This window comes from Lissotriton helveticus, chromosome 6 (assembly GCF_964261635.1).
Source record: "Lissotriton helveticus chromosome 6, aLisHel1.1, whole genome shotgun sequence".
Classification (NCBI taxonomy): domain Eukaryota; kingdom Metazoa; phylum Chordata; class Amphibia; order Caudata; family Salamandridae; genus Lissotriton; species Lissotriton helveticus.
In genome coordinates, this window is record NC_136067.1 from 910,118,711 (window position 1) to 910,130,798 (window position 12,088).

Consider the following 12,088-nt stretch of genomic DNA (forward strand, 5'->3'; position numbering starts at 1 on the left):
TCCAGTCCAGGGAAGGCATGGCTTGGCAGTTCGGGCTGGACTGTTCCCATGAGGCACAGGGTCAGACTGATTTGCTTATGGCCAAGTCTGAACTGGGGTGGCAGAGTGGGCTAAAGAACGGTGATGGATTAAACCCAGATCTGTTGACTGGGTGTGAGTGTTTGATTGGTTCAGATGCTCCGTCCATCACCACCCCCTTTTGTACCGCTTTGTTTGCCATAAGTTGGCAGGGTATGCTCAGACGTGAGTCCCTTGCTCACTTTGCCACTGGATTCAAGCAAGCCGGGCTGAAGACGGCTGAAATGACAGAAACCGGTCCTCAGAATCTTGTTTCTGGTCCAGGGAAGGCATGGCTTGGCAGTTCGGGCTGGACTGTTCCCATGAGGCACAGGGTCAGACTGATTTCCATATGTCCATGTCTTAACTGGGGTGGCAGAGTGGGCTAAAGAACGGTGATGGATTAAACCCAGATCTGTTGACTGGGTGTGAGAGTTTGATTGGTTCAGATGCTCCTTCCATCACCACCCCCTTTTGTACCGCTGAACACATAATAAGCAGCAGGCGGGAGCGACCTAAGTTTACTGAATACTGCAGGTCTTGTGACAGAGCATGCGCTGACTTGGCTCTAACTAAAAAGGTACATGTATTGAAGCGTCTTCTAGGGACCAAGGGGCATATTATCATGGGTAGCGATAGGGGATTATCGCCACTTTAGCGGCCGTTTTCGTCCGCTAAGCGGCAATAATTCTATCGCCCTATTAGCAAGTTGTCGCTAACTGCCGTTAGCGACAGCTTGTAGGCGATAGCGAGCGGTTTGAGGCCCGCTTTGCATGCCAGCGATCTTTATCGCTAATGACATGCAAAGTGGGCGTTCCCAACCTGTTAGCGACTGAAAGTAGTCGCTAACCTCGCTATCTCCTATTACCAACACAGGCGTAGCGTTGGAAATATTCACGCTAAGCGCGAATATCTCCAAAAATTAACACCTGCTCAGACCAGTTCTTAGCCATTATATCCAATGGGAGGTGGATATAATGGCTACGACCCTGTTACGTGAATATCGCTGTATTCTCAGCGATATTCACGGATTTTGCCGCTATCGCCTGGAATTTTATCGCTTTTGAGATAAACGTTGCTAATAGCACGTTATCTCAGCAATAAAATCCAGTGATGCGTGGCGGTAAAAAAATTGTCGCTAAGCGTACATAGCGATAAATATCGCTATTTGTTCATAATATGCCCCCAAGTCTTTAGGAGCAGTGTAATGTAATCAAATTGTGATGTACTCTAGAGAATGATAGTCTTATTGCATTTTTATTGTTGAAAGCCTATAAAACATACAAAGTCATGTGTGTTGTCCATTTAAATACGTTATTGAGATAATAACATTAACAATGGTTATTTCTCACAGTGTTTCAATTCAATTAAATTTAGTTTTATTGTTATAAGTTAATTAAAACCATCACAATAATACAAGATAATAAAACCGTATTTGAAAAAATGCTTAACAGTTACTTTTCTGATTCGTCAATTTCTAATAAGTTCACTTTGTTCTTTCAATGATGTAAAATAGTGTTAGTTTTTTACATTGACGACAATCACTGACTGCCATAGAGCACTGACTAGAGGGCAGGACCGATTGTTTCGAATTTTATGCCATGATTTAATTGTATAGTATCTTCTTGCTGTATGCTGTTGTATCATTCCAAATTCTAGGCAGATTTGCGTAGGTGAAGCATTGCAAGAACGTCCAAAGACACATTAAAAGTATATGTTTGCAGTTTATCCAAGATTTTAGTATCTTTACCATGCATTACCCTGCTTGCATAAGCTAGCGTGGGAAGCAGTTTTGCATTAATGATTGCTAGCAATGGCTGGAAAGAGGGTCCTTCCAGTTTTTTCACAAGTGTACAGAAGGCATGTATTAAGGCATTATCTTTTTGACCATGTACTGCTTGTGTGTTTGAAAATTGAAATTGTTGCCAAAATATTAGCCTAAACATTTGTAGTTATTAACCTCTTCTATGCTAGCATTTCCTAGTTTAATTTTCAGTGGAGCACTGGATCTGCTCCCTAATAACATAGGGGTCCATTATGATGTCGGGCGGATTGCCTCCGCCAGGCTGGCGGTAGCCGCCGCCGGGCTGGCGGAGGCAATCCGCCCGACATCCATTGCCAAATTCCCCCCGCCATATTAGGATGGCTGGGGGGACCGCAGCGGTGAAAATCACCGCCCGCCTGTTTTCCGCCCCGGTGGCCTTGCGGCCGGGGCGGAATATGTTTAATATGGTGGCGGTGTCTGTTAGACACCGCCAGCCATATTACAATGGGCATTCTGGCACGCCTTTCCGTAGTGGCAATGCCGCCACGGAAAGGCAGGCGGAGTCCCCCTGCAGGGGCCCGTTGCGGGCCCCTAGGGACTCCGTGGGGGTGGGGGGTGCACATGGGGGGTACCTATGGTACCCCCCTGCATTTCAATGCACAACATGACAGGCACCTCGCGGTGCCTGTCATGTTGTGCATTGAAATGCACAACGTGCATTTTTAGCATTGCGGCGGGCGGTGCTTTCAGCACCGCCCGCCGCAATGTTAAAAATGCGGGAAGCGCCCGCCACTGTGGCGGGCGCATCTTAATATGTACAACGGGACCCCCGCCCTTATGGCGGGTGGTCCCATTCACCGGTGGGATGACGGGCGGACAAAGTCCGCCCGTCATCCTAATGACCCCCATAGTTTTTGTCTTTGTTATCTTTATTTTCAATTTGTTGGTCTTTGTAAATTCAGCATCTTCCTCAATTAATCTTTGAAATCCCCCTCTCGTGTGGCTCAGCAATACGATATCATCTGCGTATGAAAGATGTGATATGGTCAGTGGTCCTAATCTCGGAGCGTGGGATTTTGCCCAGTCGAGCTGGGGCGATATGTGGCCATAAAATGCCCCATCATCTTAATTTCACCCACAGAAGGGTTCAGTCTACTTGATCGAAAGCTGTTTTAAGGTCGATAAAGCAGAGTTGATGTTTTTTCTTTATTCGCTTGCCCTACTCCGCAATTGTTGGCACAGTAAGCATGTTGATGGTGGTTCCATACCCTTTTCAAGAGCCTGTCAGTTGTGGTGAATCAGATTGTTGGAGTGAGACAAATCGATTAAACCTTCCAGTATTAGAGAAGCATAATGTTTAACTGCTGAGTCGATGCTCGCTATTAACCTATAGTTCTCTTGTTCGACCACCCCCCCTTGAAGATTGGGTTTATTATCGACCCCCTCCAGTTGTCTGGGACTCTGCCCATGTGTTCCACCTCTTTGAACAATACCGTTATTGGGTTGGTCCAATATTTTAGGTCTTGCTCGTGTATTGTTTGCGGAATACCGTTTGGGCCTGGAGCACCATCACTTCTGCCAGTCTTTGATGACTTTTTCCACTCTTAGCGGTGTACATTGTGCGTATTCTAGAAGGATTGAGCTGTCAAAGAAGGGTGATATTGCACAGTTATTTCTACTGTCCGACTCAAATACTTTATTAGTTTTGTACACTGAACTTTCTCTTTATTGGCAAAGATCTTTCCAAAAGTGAGCTGCCCAGTCTTTTACTGTGACATTTGAAGCATTCGTTGCTCTCACTTCCCTACCAATGCCTTTATTGTTGTCCAAAAGGCTTTGGTATTTGATCATTTGCAGCTGTACAGAATCTTAGTCCAGAAATATTCTGTCGTTCTTCTCCTCTCTTGCCAGAGATTTTTCTTGATTTCCTTTTTCCTTTTTTTTGTTTTTCCCACACAACCGTTTGTGTTCTGGGTTTTCTTGCCTTCTGTTAGAAATGGGATTCCCCCTCTGGCCGAGGGTCGCGCCACAGTCCAGTAGGAACCCCACTTCCACGTAAAAAGAAGGGAGGTGCCCTCCCCAAAATGAAGCCTGCTCCCCTTGGTAGTATGGTAGCTAGGGCAGGCAGGCTTATTCCCTAGTTAGCGTGCCAAGCATTTCGGACTGCACGTGATAGTAGAAGAGACCCACTACAAAATAGACATGACACAGAGTTCTAGTAAAAATATTGACTTCTTTATATAACTTTCTCATTAGGTGTATAATCATACAATCCGCACGGTACCTCAAGACGAAGCAGCGGTTCTATTATCAAGGTTCATGGCGCACCAGCAGTGCGGGCCGGAGTATGCTTCGTACTCCCGGTTCTATCTTCAATGTTCGTGGTGCACTAGCAGTACGGGCAGGAGTACACTGGGTACTCGTGGTTTGGTTCTCACAGTTCGTGGCGCAGGCAGGAGTACGGAACGCACTCTACATTGCTACTGGTCAGTAAGTGTGGACGACAGGCTTGAGCCGCGACAGGGTCAGCAGGGCTCTGGTGAGGGTGAAAGCTTGGAGCTGCGACAGCGTCAGCGGGGCTCGGATGATGGCAAAAGCTTGGAGCCGCGACAGCGTCAGCAGGGTTTTGGTGATGGTGAAGCTTGGAGCTGCGACAGCATCAGCAGGGTTCGGATGATGGCGAAGACTTCGAGCCGCTACAGCGTCAGCAGGGCTCTTGTGATGGTGAAAGCTTGGAGCTGCAACAGCGTCAGCAGGGCTCTTGGTGATGGCGAAAGATTGGAGCCGCGACAGGGTCAGCAGGGCTCAGATGATGGTGAAAGCTGGGCACTGCGACAGCGTCAGCAGGGCTCAGATGATGGTGAAAACTTGGAGCCGCGACAATGTCAGCAGGGCTCTGGTGATGGTGGAAACTTGGAGCTGCAACAGCGTCAGCAGGGCTCAGATGATGGCGAAACGATGGAGCTGCGTCAGCGTCAGCAGGACTCAGGTGATGGCAAAAGCTTGGAGCCGCGATAGCGTCAGCAGGGCTCAGATGATGGCAACAACTTGGAGCCGCAACAGCTTCAGCTGGGCTCAGGTGATGGCAAAACGTTGGAGCCGCGACAGCGTCAGCAGGGCTCAGGTGATGGCGAAAGCTTGGAGCCGCGACAGTGTCAGAAGGGCTCAGATGATGGCGACAACTTGGAGCCGCGACAGCGTCAGCAGGGCTCAGGTGATGACAAAACGTTGGAGCCACGACAGCGTCAGCAGGGCTCAGGTGATGGCGAAAGCTTGGAGCCGCGACAGCGTCAGCAGGGCTCAGATGATGGCGAAACGTTGGAGCCGCGTCAGCGTCAGCAGGGCTCTTGGTGATGGCGAAGGCTTGGAGCCGCGACAGCTTCAGCAGGGCTCAGGTGATGGCGAAGGCTTGGAGCCGCGACAGCGTCAGCAGGGCTCAGGTGATGGTGAAGGCTTGGAGCCGCGACAGCGTCAGCAGGGCTCTTGGTCTTTTTAGAGGCACACTCGCAGTGCCTTAGGAGGTAGCCGCGACAGCATCAGCAGGGCTCCGGGCGTGCATCTTCCGTGGTCCCCCTAACAAGTCTGATTCTCTAGTCCCAGCGTCCTTCCTTTATTACTGACAATGTCTTTGATCTCCTTTCATGTAGGCAGGGAGTTCGCCTCCCCGGGTCCCGGTTGGGGGTGGGTCCCGTCATGGGACACCTCATCCTTTGAAGCAGGAAGGCAGGGTCGTCAGCCACCCAGCAGGGAGCGGCGTCGGTATTGTGGAGGACAGGACGCAGCCCTGAAACTACTCCTCCCCTATAATATAAATGGCAGACAGCTGACACCAGATGGCGGAGTTTCCCCAGGCCCTGTCACTATCTCTTGACGGGGAATACACATCCTGGCAGTATCGTCCAGCAAGATTGCATGGAGAACAGTCCCGGCCCAGAAGTCCTATTTCTAGACCTAGGAGGTGGAGAGCACTCTTCCTAAAGAGTGTATTAAGTAATTCGGATTTTAGGGATGTTAGTCTCGTATTTTTCCCATGTTCCCTGGGTCAGATAAATAATAAGGGGTATGAATCAAAAGCTACTAAAACGAAGATGGCTGCAAAATATTATGAGGTCATGCCACCCACACCCGGGCAGGACCTACCGTCTACTAACAATGCGCGCTGCCCAAGGGTCGATTATAGGGGTGCCGGGTAGGTCGAAAAAGGGAACCCAAATAGGCTTGAGAAAAGGGTAAATGTGTCGTAAACTTCAGGAGTTAGCCTTGGAAGAAGGGCCAGGTCCAACACAACCCCCTTTCAGCCAAACACAGGGGGGACCAATCACTACCAGGATGGGCTTCCCTGTGGTGGGCGATAGAACATGGGACCTGGCCCACAACAGTCTACTCCAGTCCTAGGCCCGATGTAAACAGTATTCTCCCTGGGGGACATCATCTGGGTGGGTAATACCTAATCCTTGTTTGCATAGAGGGATGCCCCCCCACATCCATAGTACACACACAGCTAACACCGGGGCGTGGCCTATTCCACTCCCGGTCAACCAAGACAACCAACTATGGGGGCTGCTGGCAGCTATCAGGGGTGAGAGCCAGTCCTCCCACCTGCTAGACTTCTCTACTGCTGGGGGGGTCGGAGAGTGGGGGGCAGTAGCCCCAGGTGCTGAGCATCTTCTTTCCACTCCCATTCCTGTTTGGTCAGGTATGACCGCCTGACACCAACCGACCAGCCCTGGGCCCTCATCCAGCTGCCCTTTAGGAGGCGGAGGTGGGCGGTACCACACTCTGGTTCCCTTCTCTAGGGGGTTCTGCACCCTCCCACCGGGAGAGATGCCCCTCGAACCCAATTCACTCATTAGTCCTGTATCTTCCTCTTGCAATGAAACCATTAACCTGGGGTCCAAACCCCCATGTGCAACCAGGGGCAGAGGCAAGGCCTCCCTCCCTCTGCACCCCCTTCCAGATGCCGGTACCCTCCCAATTGGAGTGGGACTTTTGCACATTAGAACTACGGGGGCCCTACGTATGGGTGCTCCACATCCTCCTATTCCCGGGGATCCCCCCCAAGGGCCTCTCCAGATCCTTTGGAACCCAAAAAAAGAAATGCTGCTACTGTATGTTCTCTGAGGACAGGGAACTCGTTTTCTAACAGGGGTTGCCAGGCTCTGGAACAACAGTACTTAAGCTATGCTCGTCCATATTTACATCTGGTTTTTCTTCTGGGCTACCCTTCACCCAACCGGGTAGGGCTTCTCCTATATATTCTACACCGCGATCCTGATATTGGCTGGACAGTCTCTGGCGGTTTTTTAACACACTCTCTTCTGGGCTGACCTTACTTTCTGGTACCAGGCCCGTAACCATGGGTGAACCCCTCTCTCGGGTGCCTCCTTGGGAGTCAGTCCGGTGCCCCCATCCCTTGAACCATCAACTCTTGGGTCAGTCCCTGACTCCTTCTCCAGTATCCTGCGTCCTACAGGAGCTATCTTATCCTCTCGTTTCCCCTGTGGTATGTTGCGCCCCTCCCTCAAGTGGGGGGGCCTACCTCTTGGTGGGTGTACTATACTCCCTGCTGTATTTGCTACGGGGTTGCGGCCCTTATCTGGTCTGAGCTCCCCTTTTAATTCTGTATTGAACAAAAGTCCGCCGCTGCCTGCTGGGCTGAATTCGTCCTCGAGTTCAGTATCTAGGAATAAAATTTCGCGGCCACCAGCTGGGTCGTAGTTCACTACAAAGTTAACACAAATGGATGAATTTCTGCTGCCGCCAACTGGGCGGGACTCCCCTTCCAGCTCAGCGCTTGCCAGTGAAGCTTGGTTGCTGCTGGCTGATCGGATTTTAGGGATGTTAGTCTCATATTTTTCCCATGTTCCCTGGGTCAGATAAATAATAAGGGGTATGAATCAAAAGCTACTAAAACGAAGATGGCTGCAAAATATTACGAGGTCATGCCACCCACACCCGGGCAGGACTTACCTTCTACTAACAATGCGCCCGCCCTGCCCAAGGGTCGACCATAGGGGTGCCGGATAGGTCGAACAGGGAACCGAAATAGGCTTGAGAAAAGGGTAAATGTGTCGTAAAGTTCAGGGGTTAGCCTTGGAAGAAGGGCCAGGTCCAACACCTTCCTAATCTCCCTTCTCAGCTCCTTCCTTAGTTCTCCAGTTTTCCATATCATTGGACATTTTGGTGTTTTGCATCCTCTTGAAGCTATACTTGGATCGGAATTTAACAACCATATTGTAATCTCTGTCCAGGCTTTTATTGCATTGGGGGACGACGCAAGAATGGCCTCCATAACTGATTTTACTTTGTCTGCTAGATTTGGGAGTGAGTGATGTGACCAGGTCAATTTGTTAGATGTATTGCTTCTCTTCCCCCACTAACTGCAGGTGCTAAATGGTCTCTTTCAGGGTTTAAATTGATTTACTGGATTGAGTGGTCACTGTCCGTTGAAAATTTGATTTTAAACTTTCTTAGTTATTATAGTAATGGTAAAGAGAGAATGGTATAATCAATTATTGATCCTGAAGGTGGTCCTTTGTGTGTAAAGTTTGGAGGATTATCATCCAATGTTCTCCTGTTGACTACTCCCAGGCTGAAGTTGTCTAGGACAGTGACCAAACTCATTGACTCGCCTCTGAGGATGGTTTGCTTGGAATTTTACTGACTTTCGGCTACTAGCTGCTCATCATCATCTGGTGTATATAATAAATGTGTGTTGATATCACCTGTTATCATTATGTCCCAAGTCAGCATGTTATATATTACTTCAGCTATTTCGTGTGTTAGTTTTTTAGTTATTGCATATGTATCTTGGGTGTTTGGATGAGCATAAATGTTAAACAGAATAACCGAACTTGTCTAGTGGTCTTGGCCAAAATTTAGCTTGATTATCTGTATGTTTCAGGTTGTCATTGACAGTTGCGCTGATTCAGTCTTTAGGGCATTTGATATATAGACAGATAGTCCCCCTTTTGGCATTCTAAATAAATGCATGTTTTGGTCCTCCACCTGATGAAGCAAGTAACCGTTCAATTGGAGTGGCCCTGACAACCAGGTCTCTCGCAAGGCTATGATGTCATATTTGGCCCAGGTGTCCAACAATGCACTGTCCATAAGTTTAAGTCTTGCACCAGCGATGTTCCAAGAAAGGATGCTAAGTGTATCTTCTTTTGGGGTGCTTACTGTTTGATTGATTGGTCATTGTGTATATGGGATTTTTAATGCTGACCCTAGCCAGTGCCATTGACTTTCTTCCATTGCTCTATCTTTAGGTTTAATTTCAGTACCAGTTGGACCTTGGGAATTCTGCAAAATAGAGTACACAGGGATGTGAATGTTCTGTCTTTGGTCTGGGCTTATCAGAGGTACTGGATATCGCTGTAATAAGGGTTTCACAAGTGATATCCCCCACAGTAAAAATTGATCCTTTACACTATTAATTTAGTTGACTAGTTCCTCCAACTTTCAAGATGTCAGGGTTAACTCTGAGTGACTGTCGTATTCGTTGGGCAGAAACCTGACTGATGGTAGATCTATTGTTTTAATATGACACAATATCGGTATCTCAGCTAACAGTCTCATGATGTTTCCTCTATTTAGTATATCCTGCTGACCTCTTGAATTGTATTGGGGAGTTAAAATGATTTGCCAGGTATCACTGTCTGTAGCGGATTGGTGGGAATGGGGTTCTGTAAGTATAAGCAATGTTTCCCTTATGTTATCCTGCGATTGCGTTCTGTTTTTTGTTCTCCCTATATTATTTGTACTAGCCCTTTTTCGGGTTGCTGCTGTTGGTCTGAGGACTGTTGGCATCATGTTTATATTTTACTAGCAGCCCGTCCCGACGTTGTCCGGGTATGAATTGCTGCTGGCCAGTAGTATATTGTTTTGTAGGATTTCGTTTTGATAGCATTTCTTATCTGTGACAGGCTTGTGAAACGCTCCGATTCACAGTGCACTGCTGATGCACTTAAGAGTGCGCGTTCAGTAGTGTGTGAACTCGAGTTTCCCTACTTTATTTTTCCATGCAATATTATATAGCGCGAACTCGACAACATGGCATGAGCACAATTTACATTACAGAAGAACACATTCATTTGTGGTAGGCACGGGGAGACAAAGCGATTTGCCTGGAATCACAGGATGTTGAGCTATTGCCGAGATTCGAACGTAGCTCCCCAGCTCTAAAGTTCGCAATTCTAGAACTTGTGGCGGGAGGTGTGTCTAAAAGTGTATGTCAGTGCTGGCCATCAATGAGAGAGACCTGTGCATTTTTGAAATGGGTGGTGAAAAAATATGAGTATGTTGCTGGAGATGTGGGCCGCCGTGCCATCAATGTACTTACCGGGGGAGGGTAAACACCCATTATTCCGCAACTTTCTTTCCGCATACCATCACTCCGCATACTTTCATTACGAAAGTACCATGACTCCGCAATGCCATTATAACGCATGGCATTACATTTTATATGCTTTTACCACGCATACATTTACAACGAAATTCGTTGTAAATGCATGAATGGTAAAAGCATGTTTTTTTTATGTTTGGATAAGGTAAATATTGGTATAGGGGTATATGTTTTGGGGTACTGAGGTATATGTTTTGGGGTGCTTGGGTATTTTAAGGGTTGAGATATAGTTTTGGGTTATGGGGTACAGGGGTAGTTTTGGGGTTTAGGGATAGGTATGGGTTTTGGGGAACAGGGGTATTTTTAGGGTTCAGGGCTAGGTTTGGGTTTTGGGGTATAGGGGTATTTTTATGGTTCAGAGGTAGGTTTGGGTTTTGGGGTACAGGGGTATTTTTAGAGTTTAGGGCTAGGTTTGGGTTTTGGGGTACAGGGGTATTTTAGGGTTCAGGGGTAGGTTTGGGTTTTGGGGTACAGGGTTATGTTTAGGGTTCACGGCTAGGTTTTGGGGTACAGGGGTATTTTAAGGGTTCAGGGCTAGGTTTGGGTTTTGGGGTACAGGGGTATTTTAGGGTTCAGGAGTAGGTTTGGGTTTTGGGGTACAGTGGTATTTTTAGGGTTCAGTGCTAGGTTTGGGTTTTGGGATACAGGGGTATTTTTAGGGTTTAGGGGTAGGTTTGGGTTTTGAGGTACGGGTTATTGATAGGGTTCAGGGCTAGGTTTGGGTTTTTGGGGTACAGGGGTATTTTTAGGGTTTAGGGATAGGTTTGGGTTTTGGGGTACAGGGTATATTTATAGGGTTAAGATGGGTTAGTGTTTAAGGGTGTTGGGGTATTTTAAGGAGTAAGGGTGGGTTATGATTATGGGGTGCAGGGGTATTTAAAGGGAGCAGGGTGGGATTAGCACATGATATGAGACATGGCATGAAGGGCGGAACGTACCACACGCCCCCAGCGTTTGTCACGCCCCCAGCACACGCCCACAGCACAACGCAGACACGCCCACAAGGGACTACTTTGCTGGCACGGTTCTTTTACCTTTTAAATGTATATGGTGGGCGTCTGCAATAGCCTATGTCCTTCTGCTGCAACTGCCCTTTCCAACGCTGTATTGGGTGTTGTGATTGGTGCTGTGGTTCCTGAGATTACCCGCCTCAAAGGTTTGGGATTTTTATTATTGATGATTGCATTACGCACAAAGGGATGTCTTTTACATGTGGTTTGTTCAACCTGAACCTCTGACCAAGCCTATAGACTTAGCTTATATGTTTGCATGACCCATTTAGGGGGTCAAAGATGATCAAGTAATGCCAGCTTTGGTATTTTCCATCTACCTATGTGTATATATATAAATTACAGCATAGTATTTAGCAGTGTATAAGTATGTAATAACTGTACTTCTTTTTCTATTCTAAAGAAAAAGTACTGATTGGACAGTCATTTATTGAGTATTATTATTGCGTGTCAGTCAACAGTGATTAATAGCCCACATCACCTCCCCTGAGTAGGCCTTGGACTACTCTGCCTCGCTACCCTGAGAGAGTCAGGCACTACAATGGGGTGCTTGATTCCCAGTAAGGACAATTGTGGACCTATTCTTGTGCAGGCCCCACAACTAACCCAATTTCCTACAAGGTGGCTATGTGTACCAGGAACATCTGTACATATTTGATGTGTGTCCTTTTGGTGTGGTGGTCATTTGTGCTGCTGTGTGTTTTTGTGCTGCTTTATTGCAATGTAGACCCAGCCAGTAAAGTTATAGTGAGCAGCAATCATTTACAACTCTGTGTAACATGGTAAAAAAAGCACTGTTCCTACTTTTTCATGTACATGTTTAAAACACCAGTCAGCCCAACAGTGTGT

General features: G+C 47.5%; 1 protein-coding gene across 4 annotated transcripts in view; it reads right to left on the bottom strand.

The window, feature by feature from the left end:
• The window catches only part of LOC144763192 (protein unc-93 homolog A-like), a 441,908-nt gene that overhangs the window by 341,943 nt on the left and 87,877 nt on the right, over positions 1-12,088 (bottom strand). The gene's annotated exons all lie outside the window — the stretch shown is intronic.